General features: G+C 54.9%; 1 protein-coding gene across 6 annotated transcripts in view; it reads right to left on the bottom strand.

The window, feature by feature from the left end:
* The window catches only part of LDLRAD4 (low density lipoprotein receptor class A domain containing 4), a 386,784-nt gene that overhangs the window by 366,007 nt on the left and 5,134 nt on the right, over positions 1 to 15,643 (bottom strand). The window contains exon 1 of one of the 6 annotated variants that reach the window (XM_041739620.1): positions 14,476 to 14,579. The exons of the other annotated variants lie outside the window; for them this stretch is intronic. The gene's annotated coding sequence lies outside the window, so the exon portion shown is untranslated. Of the gene's footprint in view, positions 1 to 14,475; positions 14,580 to 15,643 lie in introns of those variants that run through there. 6 annotated transcript variants of the gene reach the window in all.

Below are 15,643 nucleotides of genomic sequence, written 5' to 3'. Positions count from 1 at the left end.
CAAGACGGAGGGGACGCGCAGCCAGCCTGGAGGGCCCCCGAGGAAGGTGACAGCGTTAATGTGGACCTAACGGGGTTTCTAATTGTTTAACTGCTGGAATTAACCTGGGACAAGTGGGGTCAGAGCTGAGGGCAGGGCCACACAAAACTGTCAGATGAGATTAAACTATGTGGAAATTACGTTTATTAGAGTCAATAAAACACACCTTTTACCTTTAGCTCTTGTTTCTTACCGTCTGTACTTCAGGGACAGCATATTTCACTGTGACCATATCTCAGAAGGTAAAATGCTATCAATCCCTGTATTATTGTTCTGAAAAATCCACTTCTTCATGAAAATCATTAGCAAGGGCCTGCAGGTAGTTCTCTATCTGACTCGAGTCTATAAAGCTCTTGCCTGCCCTCCCGTAATGAGATGCCACTAATCACCCAAACACAGCGCCAGGCCTGAAACCAAAACACCGGTAGGAATTCAACAGCCTATTCAGGGGCACGTCCTGAAAATCTTAACCCCTTATCTGTAAAACAAATGTGAACTGGTACTGGGGTCACCTGAAATTCCCTTTGCTTTGGTAAAACCTGAAATACTCAAAACCTAAACAAAATTGTTTTGATGGACTTTCCTCGACACCGGTAAATAAAGGATTCCAGTGAGTCGACATGTCTGGAGCACTTCTCTGGTTTAATAAAACTGCTAAAACACATATTTCCTTTTTCCTAAAACCCTCAACCTTTTATTATTATGTTAACATTATGGGTGTTTTTTAAGCTGTCCTATGGGTTAACATTATGGGTATTTTTAAGCTGTCTTATCGGTTAACATTATGGGTATTTTTTAAGCTGTCCTATGGTTAACATTATGGGTATTTTTTAAGCTCTCCTATGGGTTAACATGGGTGTTTTTTAAGCTGTCTTATGGGTTAACATTATGGGTATTTTTTAAGCTGTCTTATGGGTTAACATTATGGGCATTTTTTAAGCTGTCTTTAAGTCACTTCTGGAAGAAAGCTGGGCATGCATAAAGAAATACATAGAAGGCAACCAGCATAGAAGGAGGAACTCATCCAAGCTCCCCTACAGGACCTATTCTTTGATGGAGACCTAAGTCCGAGCTATTCTCATGCATGATGACACCAGACTCTGGGGCTGAGCCTATTCCCGCAGCAGAGGGTGGCCAGCCCAGGCAACAGACACATCCCTGAGAGCCCAACGAGGTGGTCCTGTGTCACGCAGAAAGTGCAGAGGTATCAGTCATCACTTCTCCGGAAACCCAGCCCACTCTGTGGTGAGAGCCCCTGAGTCTCCCAGTTGCAAACTCTGCAACATTCATTTTTCATTATGGGAGAATGTGGAGATACAGCAGGCAGTGGGGTAGTTGTCTCTACAACCGCAGCCTCCGTCAGGAGTGGTCGGGGATGCAGGATGTGCTTAGTGCTGTCCCACGAAACCAATACCCAGAAGGCTTCATCGTGAGATGCACGTGGCACGCGGGGAGGACAATGATGGAGGAGTAACTTGGCTTTGGGAGGAAGAGCACCGCAGCGCACCGGCCTCACGGGGAAAACGCCAAGGCTGGGAGGGTCGCCCCTGCAACAGCCAGCCAGGCAGGGAGCGGAGGGAAGCCGCGAGGCCACCTAACCCCAGGGCCTGCGGGCAGCAGCCTTCTGGCAAGAGAGCCTCGGGCCTACATTCACCAGCTGCTCCCTCTGCAGGAACGTCTGTCCCTGACCCTGCGGACATCAATATAGTCAAGGTTTCCCTCTCGCGCTCTCTCTGGGTCAGATCTCTGCCCCATCTCAATTCTCAAAGCTTCCAGACTCTTCTTTTCAGAGCAACGACGCAGGTCAGAATTGCTGAAGACCACGGGAGCCGTCCGCCCAAGAGTGCTCTGGTAAACTCATGAATCCACCTCAACGGGAAGCCACACGAGAAGCACTATGTTCGGTGCTGAACTTGACATGTCTTGGGCTCCTCCTCAACTAGCACTGCGTCATACGAGGTACCCAACAGGACACAGAACAGGTGCATCAAACAAGGCAAACTCTCTCTTGGCCAAAAAGCATGAGCCTAGGCCACAGCCTGCATCATCCCCAAAGCTCCCAAGTCATCGGGCATCCTCCCAGTGATCACTGAAGACCGACACGCACCAGGCCCTACGCTGGGCCTTAAAACATAGAAGTGCCCAGTACAGACAGCCTATGGTCTGCGGGGAAAGCAGGCGTGAGCACAGCCCAGCAGGAAACAATGGTGTGAACCACCTGGACACGCATGCACACGCTGTGACCAGACTCTGAGGCCGCACGGAGGAGGGCGTGGACCTGCCAGTCCAGGGAGTGAACACGGCCCTGGGAAGGGAGATGGTGAAGCAGCACCTCCCAGTCCAGAGAACCCAGAGGGAGGACAAGAGGGGAGAGAGAGAGTGAGAACCTGGAGGAGGGCCCAGGGCGCCACACCTGCAGCTCACAGCACCTGCCAATCAGGAGACAGACTTTCGGCAAGGTAGACACACGAGGCCTTGCATAAACGAGCTGGAGACTCTTTCCCAAACACCCTGACCCGGCGCGTGTGACCCATCTGCGTCACTGAACTGGGTCTGGGTTGAGTATTTGAAGACACTCGCCTGTGTAAGTGTGCAGTGAGTCTCCATGTGCAAGGCTGTCTGAAGCCCTGGAAAGGCCAAAGAAATATTGATGTGCTTATGAACTCCCTTCCTTGGGCCAACAGGAGCAGCGTGTGCACGCACACGCACATGCACACGCAGCCACTGCAAACATAAACCCTGCGGCTCCAGAACAGGTCACGGCCGGCCTGGGAGGAAGTGCGGCAGCCACAGGCTTTGCTAGAAAGGAAGCTGGTGCAGCCGCGTGGCAGGTGCACTGCAGAGGGCGTCTGGAGGCCCGCCAGCTACGGACGCGGCTTGGCTCCCTCCAGGGCCACCAAGGGGGCCCATGTCTTGTCCCCACTTCACACTGCCCCAGTCTGGGCTTCAAAGGCGGAAGAACGCAGTGTGAAAGGGCCCACAGCCCTTCTGAGACCACGCAAAGTCGTCGGGCTGGGTGGATCCCCGTGACTCTCAGCCGCCCTGAGGCTGTAGGGTCATTAATACCTGTAATTCATCCTAACTGATCAAAATTCATACTAGTTAATTCACCAGCTAATTAGAATTTAAAAGGGCGCTACTGCCATTCAGGCCAGCTCATTTAGGGGCTATTGAAATCCTCATCCATGATGGAGGTGAAAAGGGAGAACAGAGTCTGTTTAAACTTCTAAGTGGTCCCTTCAATGCCCTTTGTTCCCTCAAATCCCTCTGCTCGCTTGGGAGGCTAATCTCATTGGATTAACTGCATTAACATTTCCAGCACCCTCTCCCTTTCCACAGGCACCCCCACCAGCAGGCCGAGGACAAACCATCGCTCCGTGCCCAACCGCCTCCGAACCGCCCCAGCTCTGCTGGAGCAGGGCCTCGGCCACGAGGCCGGCCTCCCCTTCGCCAGGCCATCTGAATCCGGCCCTAGAAACATGTATTTCCACCAAACACAGGCAGCCACCAACCCCAGGCTTCACCTCAGCTAGTCTCTCCAGGATCCTAAGAAGTAACGGACCTTTAGCGGGTAGCTCAGCCAAGCCTGGGCCTCAGGCAGTGGGACCCACAGACCACGGCCCCCACCCGCACTAGACTGCCTCTTGGTTTGGCGTGAGTGAGATTCCCTAACTGGCAGGTCTCTCTCACTCCCCCGCTTCTCCTAACTCACCAGCAGCTCTCTGAAATAACCCAGCTGATCACAGAAGCTCAACGTACAAAGTAAGATGCAGAGGCCTTCCTTTGCTACGGAAATTAGCCACCCAAGTAAAGAAGGCTTTGGTTCCATCCAAAAGGGCTTTAAGAACCATTAGAAACAATAAACAATTGCACAACAACGGGGAATTTCAAATTTCAATATCCTTCCAGGTGAGCAAAGGAGCTCCAATGGGGGCTGACACCCAAAGGGCACCAGCCAGACAGCGGCGTGTCTTCGGAGCAAGGACCGGATGAGTCTACCTCAGTTTACCATTGATCATGGCCAGTCCTTAAAACTCTGTCCCCAGTTCCTATCCTGGAAAGGAACAAAGAGAAATCCTAGACCTGTTTGGGTGCTGGAATAGCAAAGTGGTGGGATACCCCTAGGACCCCAGAGGGGCAGATCTACTGTGGGCTGTTAGTGCATCTCTGGGTCCCTGCAGTTCCTGGGGTGTGAGATGGGTCAGCTCCTCACCACTGGCCACATCCTACACAGTCAGCCCAAGAGCCAGGGCTCCGAGGAAGTGGGGTCCTTGAGCTTGCAAGCCAGCAGGGCCTAGGGAACCACCAGGCTGCACACCGGGTGCTCATTTGCAGACGAGATCTTAACAGCGTGTGTGATCGGAACACTATCCCACCTCACAGATGAATTAAACGGACAAAATGCAACGATGCACAGGACGTGCTAGACAGCAATGCTGACATGAAGGGGTGGGGGAAATGAGGCCAGGCGTCTCGGGTGTCCATGGTGCCTGACCCAGGGCAGTCAAGCAATCCCATCTGCTGAGGACTAGACCCTGAGTGACTCGGGGGACAATGCTGCCTGGAGACCGAGCTGGGAACAGGAATCCGTGTTTCCTGAATGACTTCCAATTGCTTTTTTCCATTAAGTAGAACCACCCTAGTTCCACTTGGTCCTGGGGCTGAGTGGAATCGTCCCCTTTGTCTCTGAGGCAAGAATGAAACAGCTGGCAGTCGTCTACAAGTCCATCATCACAAGCATTTAGGCTACACGCTGAAGGTACTAACAGGCTATCCATGACCACATCATAGACCATGTCCTGCCAGATGTTCAGAGGAAGTGGGCAGGACAACGGGGCACACGGGGACTCTGCCTGGGGTCAGGATGTGGAGGCAACACACCTTTTGAAAAGCAGACACACCTGACCCTCCTCAGCTGATGCTCACAGTGACCTTAGAGGAAGGCAAGCACCGCTGCCCCCATTTTCCAGGTGGACGAACCAGAGCTAGACACGCCCCAACACAGACCGAGAGCAACATCGCGGGGTCCCAGACGCCTAGTTCAGGGCCCCCAGCAAGGGTCCGAGAATGTCGTCGGTTCCAGCCAGGCAGCTGCCAGCCGTCCGCAAGCCGGCGTCTCCACCACGACATCACCCCCATGAGTCCTCCGGTGGGAACTGAGGACCCACGGACAGAGAAGCCCACAGCTTTGCTTAATCACTTTGCTTCATTCTCCATGCAATGTGGCACGGAACTGTATTTGCGTGCTCCGTGTCCCCAGCATGCCCCCCGAGCAGACCGCTGCAGCCCGTCCCTCACTAGCTGAGGTGGGACCTCAGGCTCTCCGCACGTGCAGGAGGGCAGGGGGCTGTGGTTTCAGGGCGAGCCGAAGAAAATGAAAGCAATGTCCCTCAAAGAGATGCCAGCACTTCTGCAAAAGGGAATTAATTCCAGCCACAATAAAGGGACGACGCCGTGCACCCCGCTGCCCGCTCAGGCTGCAACCGAGGCGCCCGTCTCGGAGAGGCCAACAGGCACAGAGGGCAGTGGCCGTGGGGGCAGGTCCCCATTGCGTCCTGCCCTGAGACCGAAGCTAAATGGTGATCTGGGGGGAAAAAGACGGAATCATGATTCTCTGTATAATTGTTTCCACATCTAACGAGAAACTGCGGCGCGTAGGACGGCCCAGCTTGGCTCAGGGAGCGTGTGGTGCCAGATGGATCCACTCTCCGTAGAGAGCAAACCTCACCATCCCCATAGCAACTCCACCCCGCACCTCCAAAATGCTTAAAAAGACACACATCGGATTGTTTTCCGCAATTTTTCAGAACCTGACTTCTTATTCCACACCCCGAGGAAATCAAGTTCACGGGGAATTTTCCTGTTATGAAAACGATTGTTGGAGGAAATGCGGAAAAGGTGAAAAGACAGAATTTTTTTTTTTTTCAAATCGCCCTTCGTACTGCGCTGGAAGGCATCTATTTTTAATGTCCGGGTGCGATGCCTTCCGGTCTATTTTCTGGATGGAGGTCCCCGTGGCTGTGTCCTTTCAATCAGATCCCTGGTGGGGGCAAAGAGCAGAGCGTGGGCGGCCAAGGCCGGACGTATGCAGCGGCCGATCGGGCAGGACTGCAGCTGCATGGCCTGGACGGGAGGGACGGAGCCTGGCCCATCGGCGGCTGCCCTTCCCGTCGCACGCAGGGCTAGCACGTGCCGCTCCATCACTCGGGCCGAAACCTTTTGTGGAAACAAACCGCTGTCCTACTTGCCACAATCTGGAATTGGTCTTGTTTGGGATTTTTGCCCCGTTCCCACTAGGTACTTAATTCTCACACCCTTGAGGATTTTAAATCCAAGCCAAGAAAATAAAACTCAAGAAGACGTACTAATCGCAGAATAAAAACACAGTCGGACACCTGGGAGGTGAGTCAGACTTCCAGGTAACCGTCGAACGCTCAGTCTTCTGCAAAAAGATGAAGAGAGATTCACAGATCACGATTTTCTCCATTTTGAACTTTTCCTGATCCCAAGAACAGAAGAAAACAGCTGAGCGCCTGGGGTCCTGGGACTGAATCTGGCATCAGGCTCGCTGGGGAAAGCCTGCTTCTCTCTCTCTCTGCCTACATCTCTGCCTCTCTATTTTTCAGGAATAAATGAAATCTTTAAAAATTAAAAAAAAAAAAAAACAGCTGAGCACAATCAGGCTTCTAATAGAGACACGTGGTCTGGAGAGAAAGCATGTACCTATGATGATTTAGTAAAATCAAGAAGTCTGATGATCTCTTGCAGCTTTATCAATTTTCTCGAAACATCGCTATTAAATATACTTAATATATATTTAGATAAACATATCTATGAAATATATATCTATTAAATAGTATCTAATTCATCCGTGATGTAGCTAGCTAGCAAGCTAAATGGAGGAGGAGAGAGCGAAGGCAAGAGTCCACCTGGAAAACGGCCGCTTCTCCTGGCTCCTCGCAGGTAGTTTACTTTGGGATTAAAGGGGCAAACCAGAGCTTTAATGCAGGTGAGGAGAAAATCCCAAGGAGCCAAAGGTGGGAGGGGTGACCATACCCCTTTCCCTGGTGCTGCTGCCCGTCAGCCCTTCCGCAGGACCGTCGGCTTGCACTCAGGCCTCACCTGGTCCACGGCACCTGGGTGAGAGCCCGGCAGCCCCAAGTGGCCCCACCAAGGCGGGAGTCGGCCGCTCACCCCAGGGGCATTGTGTCCCCTGCTGGCCTGCACCTGCCCGGGCTCACCGTCATGCACCGCACCCCTGGGCACTGCTGGGCACCTCCTGGGAACGGGGGGCAAGGCAGCGTGTCTGCCCTCCCACGCCTGCTTTCCAGTGTAGGGGTAACAACCAGCTCGTGAACGGACAGGGGGAGCAGCCAGGGCCGGGTCTGGGCAGGGCCAAGGTCTGGGGCAGCGGCCTGGGGAGGGTCACCAGACTGAGGACCGAATGGGGGGTTTCTGCAGAGTGACCACGAAGGTCCCTGGGGAGGAGCCAAGAGGCAGGGCTGCCAGGAGACCCAGCAGAGAAGCTGCTCAACTCCTGGGGTGCAGGGCTTGGCCAGTCCGGAGACTCTGGCCTGAGGCAGAAGGGGACGCCCTGACCTGCCATCAGCCACGCCGGTGCCAAGGGAGCAGGTTTGGGGCAGATTTAGGAGACGGAAGACACGGGAGCTGCTGACGGATGGAGGCGAGCTCTGAGAAACCGAGTCACGGAGGACCCGGGTCCCTGGGCAGACGGGAAGGCCGCCACCGAGGTGGCCCAGCGGCAGGGGGTGGAAACCAGAGGGACGGCGGGAGGTGGTGCGGACCCGGGCATCATCCTCAGACGTGGGCTCGGACGCGCCCCGCGGGCGCTGGAGACACTGGGAAGGCCGTTAGGCGGAGTCTGCACTTCTGAGCTGGGGGCTGAGATCCTCTACAGCTGCGGGCAATGCAGACGCGTGGACTCCCCAAAATGCAACTGTTAACAGCCTCCTGTTGGCCAGAAGCCTCACCGACAACATCAACTGCTGAGCAACACTTCTAGACGTTACACGTACTACATGAAGGTAAGAGGAAAGAAAGTGTCACGAGCAGAATCACAGGGGCAGGCGGAGGGCTCAGCGGGGAGGGCGGGCGGCTCTTGATCTTGGGGTCATGAGTCTGAGCCCCACACTGGGTCCAGGGATTGCTTAAATAATTTTTTTAAAAAAGAAAATCACAAGGAGGAGAAAATATATTTAATTCATAGTACTTTACAGAATTTAGAAAAACACACAGACGGACAGACGTGCATAAGGGGACCCACGAGGTCCAGCCCTTGCTGTTCAAGGGTCAGCCGCACACCCGACGTCAAGACGGGCACAGGGGTCCTGCCTGCCAGCTCCGCACACGGGCAGGCGGCTCCAAGCTCGGGCCGCGCTGCGCTCACCAGCAAGGGAGACCTGGCGGCCTCGCTGGGCGGGCCTCGCACGGAGGCCGGAAGGCCAGAGCCCAGCCTCCCCCAGGTCTGTCAACGACGCAGCAGCACGCGGGCCAACAGGCCCGGGACGGGGCGTCCCAAGCAAGAGGCGCTGGGGCTCTAGGCCTGCGTGGGTGTCCTGCGTCGGGCACCTCAGGGAGCAGGACAGACGCACCGTGTGGCCGCCCGCAGCGCCCGGGGCCACAGACCAAGGGTCGCGGCCAGGCGGCTTCCGCAGCGCGGGAGGAGCGCCCGTGCTCAGCAGTGGCCCGCAGACTCAGAGGCAGGGCCCCGGGCTGACCCCACAGCGGGACCCACGGCACGGCCCACAGCGTGCAAGAGTGTGCGGGACCCAGCTCCACCACCACCAACAGATAGACACTGCAGATCTGCAGAACCTACTAGAACCCTTCCTGGGCCTCCCAGGCTCGCCAGCAAAGCCTCCTTGAACCCAGGAGAGAACGAGGCTGGCGCTGCGCCCCCCGGCCCCCCTGGCTCCAGGCTCCCCCGGCCCCAACCCCTGGCTCTCCACCCGCAGGCTGCCTCGCAGCTACCACCCACAGGTGACGTGAGCTCACGTCTCCGGTCGTCATGCCATCTCTGGGGGCAGGGGAAGAGCCGTCTTCACTGACCCCTGTGGCCCCCGGCCACAGGCTCGCTAACTGCACGTCCCCTAGAGGCCTGCACCCCTAAAACTGGGCCCCCCACTCGGTGCGTGAATAAACGGCCTCAGCCTCCTGACCATGACTCCTGCGGCCAGCAAAGCAGTCCTCTCAGAACGTGTCACCGCCTAAACCTGAGCACCGATCCCAGCCCGCAGCTCAGGGAAGGCCTCGCACCAGCGACAGCAGCTAAGTAGTGACCACAGGCCCCCGAGCCCCCCCAGGCCCCCTGGCCCCCGGGCACCATGAGCCGCATTCTCTCGCCGGCCCGGGCAATGTGCAGGTGCAGGCTGAAGCTGCCCGCTCTGCTCCCAAGCACGGGGCCCACCGGCCTTGGACGTCCAGGTGCCCGGGGGCCTTGAGGGCAGGATCTGGGGCGCACCAGGCCGGCCGGCGCCTCCAGAGCCCGGTGCTGCAGGTTCTGGGCCCAGAGCTCACCGAGCTCCCCCGCCTGCTCCGCACCTGCATCACCCCATTCCCGCCGCTTCAGACCCTAGATGGGGGCAAGCAGGGCAGGCAGTCGGGGACGAGGGCCAACAGGCCTGCCCAAGGTCGCACGGCTGCTCAAGGCCTCGGCCAGACCTGAGAATGGGAGATACGCTGGGGAGGTGGAGGACGGCCCCCCGAGAAGCAGCCCCCCCGGCCGACATCACCTCCCGGGCTGGCCAGGCCGCACCTGCCCCAGCGGAAGGCAGCCCCCTGAGCACACGCGGTGCCTGACATCTGCACCCACACCACCCGGCGATGCACCAAGGGGTCCGTTAAATAGCTCCAGGTCCGTTTAACGTCCAACTGTATTTATCAGAAAACAAATCTGATTTTTCTGGATTAAATGTGCTCCATGGTCATGTAGCAATGACGGCGCATGTACAATATTCATTATTTTTACATTATTCTTCAGATGAAAAAAAAATTTGAATCCCAGCACCTACTTCTAGTTTAGAAGCAAGGATTTTGAGTCTCACATTTAACAGCCAACAGGACGGAGGCTAAATTCCATAAGGGGCTTAACGCCCAGAGTAGCAGGGAGAGGATCTTTCAAGCCATCCCACTGCACACGTCACCTCCACCTGCAGCACGAAGCGTTCCTCTGTGCGTCCTAAAACAGATTCTGGCCTCTCACCATCCGGCCGGAGGAGCGAGCCAGACACAGGGGGTCAAAATACACAAGTCGGTGAGCGCCCGCCCTCGGCAGCCAACGGCCAACTCTACACAGGGTGTAGCTTTCAGAGTCAATGTCCCCGCAACCTCCTTGGTGACATCACTGACACGCAGCCCCTGGGAAACCGCGAGCCGGGATCAGCAAGGGGCTCCCTGAGGACGCTGCCTCACACCCCCGGCCCACCCGCCAGTGCACTCCCGCTCGGTCGCCTGGGCAGGGAGGCGAGGACGGTGCCCACCTGGGCCCCGGGGACCCTGCACACTGCTTTTAAGGCCCGACAGGGCTCACGCCCAACGCGCAGCCCAGAGCAGGGTTCGCACCCACGCCAGCCGAGCAAACCGATGCACGCAGGCCAGCTGAACACGACAAGCCAATGGGACCCACCCCAAAGACTAAAGACGCAGGAGTCACATCCCGCTCCCCCAGCCACATCGTGAATGGGCTGCACAGGCCAGCGGGTCCCCACCTTTCGGCTGGAAAGGCTGCCTTTCAAAGGAGATTGATCTGCCTTGACTTAATGGAACTCTACTGAGGCAATGATCCTTCTCTCTCAAGCTTCAGGAGCCTCAGCTAAGGAGGCCGGACGCCACTGAGAGCTGCACATGCCTCCGAAGGGGCCAGGCCTCAGCTGGAAGCAGGAGCCCCCAGACTGTGGAAGGAAGAAGCGAGAATCCCCGCGGGAGAACCGACATCAAGCCTTGTGCGCCAGCCATCAGGTTGAACGTAAGGGAATGAATTTTACATAGGCATTCCCGGGGGGTAAGCCAGGGAAGAGTGTGATCGCAGGAAGCCGTCCTTCAAAACAGGGGAAGTGACCGAACAAGGTGCCCCACGGTCTCCCCGCCGCTGGCGACTGAGCCCTCTCCCTCCCGGCCCTCGCTCCACGTGGGTCCAGGTCACCTCCAGGGCCGGGTGAGGACATCAGGGGACGGCAGGTGCAGTCCCGGGCCAGAACAGCTTCTACTTTTATTTTCAAATATGTTAGATTGTTTAGTGTCCTTCACCTACCTCCGTACCATTTATCTGAAATCCAAAGTCACACAGAGGTCCTATTCCTCCCTGACGAGATCGTCCACCAGCATCACTGTGTTTGCCCGTAACGAAACTCAAGCAAACAGCAAACCCTCTTCACCTATGAGCCAGGTGATACGGACCTAGATTCGTAGGATGGAAAGGAAAATTTAATTTGCAAAGATTTTTCTCATGACAATACTTAGCATCGGCAAGGGTGCAGCCACCCCCATCTCTGCAGTGCCCGATGCCCCATCCTTTCTGAAAAGCAAGCTGGGGATCCATTTGCCCGACCCTCTAGAAGGTCTTAGGGCCGTGGTCTTCCCGTCTAGGACTCTGTCCAAAGGATGTAATCAAAATGTTCCACGCAACACCATTTATACTACAGAAAACTGGTAATGGCCTCAATCTCCCAAACAGATTTTTTAAGGATAATAATATAACCATAGAGCAGAGTGTCATAGTCATTGGCAGTGGAGCTTTCAGAGAATATCGAAATTACATGAAATAATCTTCAGGATAAAATGCGAAGTCTGTAAACATACATACAAGTTCTGCACATAAAATAAATAAATAAATAAATAAAAATAAATAAATAAATAAATAATAATAAAAATAAAAATAAATAAAATTAAAAAGAATTTAAAAATAAAATAAAAATTAAAAATTAAAAATAATAAAAAATAAAATAAAAATAAATTAAAATAAAAATAAAAAATAAAATAAAAATAAAAATAAATTAAAAAATAAAAAATAATAAAAATTAAAAAAAATTAAAAAATAAAAAATAATAAAAAATAAAATAAAAATAAAAATAAATAATAAAAAATAATTTAAAATAAAATAAAAATAAAAATAAAATAAAAATAAAAATAAAAATAAAACCAAGTTCTGTGCATATTTTATATCAGTAAAAGAACCTAGAAAGAATCTACTAAACTATTAATGGAGATCTTCTAAAGGTATTGGAATCAAAGACGATTTTAGTCATTTTTATTTCCTTCTTTGTTTCTTTTTCCTTCCTTGTTTCATTTCCCTAATTGTCTTCAGTAAGAAGGTAACCAGGAAAAGGGGGAACTCCAGAGACTAGGTGTGTGACAGTCACTGCAGCTGGGCCTAAAGGACAGTGTGAAATAAAGCGGGGCTCTGCAGAGTGGGCATGCTGGACCAGCGGCTGCGGCCCCAGCCCACGTCCACGTCCGAGCTCACGGTGGCAGGGCCGGCCCCATGGGGGCGATGGTGCAGTTGCACCACGGCTGCCGGTGCCATGAACACAGGCCCTTCCAGAGCCTGCACCACCCCAAGGAGGACGGCACCCGCCCCCATCCGGGAGGCCGCGGGGATCAGAGGCCCCCGTACACGGGCGCCCCGGCCACCCTGGTCCCCCGGCTGCACTCAGGGCCGCTGATGGGCTCCTGTTCCCACCCAGCTGCCCGGTCTGCAAAGAGCTGAAGCGCCATCCAGCCAGGACCCAGGGAGCTGCATCTCCGGAGGGCTCCCTGAGGCGCTGTGATCCTACACACCTAGGTTCGTCCAAAACGGCCAATGCTTCACAAGAGGTACACGTTGGCATGTGTGGTTGCTTAATCTAGGCCCTCGTGGATCAAAACGGAGAGTCTTAAAAGATACTAGTTTTCCATTTCCCCCCCCAAATGCGAGAAGCAAAGGGAAATGAACCTGGTAGGACAATGTGCCCTGGGATGAGCTGGATCCTTCTGGTGAACAACCCACGGCGCAGGCCCTGTGCAGCCCCCCCCAACCGCAGACGGAAGGGCTTGTCTTCCAGCCCCTCAATGCGCCCCAGCAGGCCCTACGGCTCCAACGGCCGGCGCCCACACCGGACCGACGGAAGAGGTTTCTGCGGAACGGAGCAGACCTCAGCCAACAGCACAGCTGCCACTTCCCCGCTTCCTCTGTCTTCCATGGGACTCAAGGTTCAACATGGACAAAACACAGTCCCCAGTGGCCCAGTTCTCAAAATGAAGGCTCTTGTCGCCAACACAACAGGCCCGGAGAGCAGAGGCTAGAAACAGGAGTGGGGACGGGCGGTGAGGGAGGCACGGCCAGAGCCACAGGTCAAGGCAGGGAGGGACGAGAGGCACCTGCCGTCGGAGCAGCCACTGGGACCTGCCCCGGGAAAGAAGCAGTGCCACCCGCCTCGCTGGTGAGCGGTCCCTGCTGAACCAAGGCCAGCTCGGCCCCGCCTGGGGCAGCCCGGGGTCCAAGCCCAGACCCCAAGCGCGAGAAGGCCGGGGCTGCGTCCGACGTCAGCTTTTTCTCACAGAGGTAGGGCCCCGGGTGATCGGCAGGCTGTGGGGCCTTCCTGCAGGCCGGGGCTGGTGGCAGATGTCACAGCGCTGCGCTGAGGACGGAATTAGTTCCTATACGGGCCACACTGAGAACACCTGGCACGCAGTCAGAGCTCTGCAAGCGTTTGGAAGCGCGGCCCTTCGTCTCTGACCGAGTGCCCTCGTGGAGGCCCAGGAGCCCTTCCAGAAGCAGCCTGGCCTCCTGCCGAGGCTCTCTGCTCTGGTCTTCAGGAAGCCGGGAGACTGTACCGTGGAAGTGCCCTCCCCGGCCCGGGCAGAGACAGTGGGAGCAATGCCCGGCTCAGTCCCCGCCAGCCCAAGGCCCGGCCCATTTCTGAGAATGGTGGCTGTGCACGGAACTGGCCGGCCACAGCCAGGAGCCTGCCACCCTGCAGACCCAGGAGCAAGGAGGCCGCACACCGACACCGCGGGTCCTGGCCGGCACCTCTCCCCGGGGCGGACGAGATGGACCCTTTTTGCAAAGTGCATGCAACGGCTCTACTCTGCAGAGACATCCTGGGTCCATTCAGGATGAGGACACGCAGATGTTGCTCACACCCACCTGATTCCTGACCCTAACGTCCCTGGAGGAGTCCAGCCCCGAGTCCCCGTCTGCAAAGAGAAGACCAAGTCATTTGGCAGGGGCCCAGCTTAGGAGGCAGCTTTGTAATACGAGCAGCGTGTCCGCTAACAACCAGAGCGAGACCATTAAGTTCATTACACCTGTCACTGTGCCAGCTGACGACCCAGACTGCTGGAGATGAAAGCACATTGTGCCCAAGGAGTGCCACCCAGCCCCCTCCCGGCGCAGCACGCACACACTTATCTCAGACAATTTGTTCTCCGCGCCTGCACCTGCGCACGAAGAACGCAACCGTAAACAGCTTGGAACTTGGCTTTGAGAAAACTCAGGCTGGGGCAGCTGAGAGCCAAGTTCGGCTTTGTCCTCAGCAGGTCGGGGGCGGAAGACTAGGTGCCTGCCCCCCCCCCCACAGCGAGGACTGTGGGGGGGCACGGGGGAGGAGGCCCAGCAGAGGAAGGCCACAGCTGCTCCGTGCATTCTGCTGCCCTGCAGCGCTGCCAAAAATAAAAGCGAGAGACACACCCTTCTCATTTCCGAACCAAGTCACAGAACTGCAGGCGATAGGCGGAGGCCTCCTCCCAGCTGCAGGGCCGGCAGCTCCAGGGGCGCAGCGCCTGGACGCCGGCTGCAGAGTGCGCTTGCGGAGCGAGCGTGTTGCAGACAGCGGTAATTTATTTATCCCTGTCATGTAACATTAGCAATCTGTCTGGAGCTTGGCAAGCACCGACTTGCACTGTCATATAAACTGTCTGACAAACTTAAAGTTTCGTAAACGGTCTCTTCCAGCAGACAATAAAGCATCATAAAAAAAAAAAAAGAGTTGTCATCTCTTTTTCTGTTCCTTTTCCCTCTTCCTCTTCTATAAAAGGGTTGCGGGGGGAGGGTAGGGGGGCAGAGAAAAAGAAAGAAAGAAAAGCAGCAACAGAGGAACCTATGCAAACAGAAATGATCCCTTGGCAGGATTCTTAACCTTGAAAGGTTCTCAACATTTTTCCAGTGCCAAGTAAATGAGTTAAATAAGTGGATGGGGAAGGGGCGGTGTGGTGGGGGTCAATCGTGAGAGGGTACAGAGCAAAACCCGCAAAACAAAAGTACAGTCATTAAAAATTAATAAAGGGTGTGGACATCAGCTCCCCACCCCCTTCTGCTCATGGGGATTTGAGCCAGACATTCTGCATCCTCATTAAGTGGTGTCTGGCAGGCTGCCGGAGTTTTAGTGGGTTCTGGGAATGCCAATATATTAACCAGAGGACTTTTTGCATACCCTTTAGAGTTTTTATTCTAGAAAAGTCAACCATTTGGCACGGCGTAGCCTTATTTTTGTTCAGGAAAGCTCTCAGCTGCCAATCAACAGAGAAATCATAGCTGTGTTCTTCGTAATTTCCAAGACCTATCTGGAAAACAAGCCTGGTGGAAAGAAAAGTCCTCGCAAAAACAGTT

The sequence above is a fragment of the Vulpes lagopus genome, chromosome 24, assembly GCF_018345385.1.
Source record: "Vulpes lagopus strain Blue_001 chromosome 24, ASM1834538v1, whole genome shotgun sequence".
In the NCBI taxonomy this organism is placed as follows: domain Eukaryota; kingdom Metazoa; phylum Chordata; class Mammalia; order Carnivora; family Canidae; genus Vulpes; species Vulpes lagopus.
The sequence above is the reverse complement of the archived record's forward strand: the minus strand, read 5'-3'. Positions and strand labels throughout refer to the sequence as shown.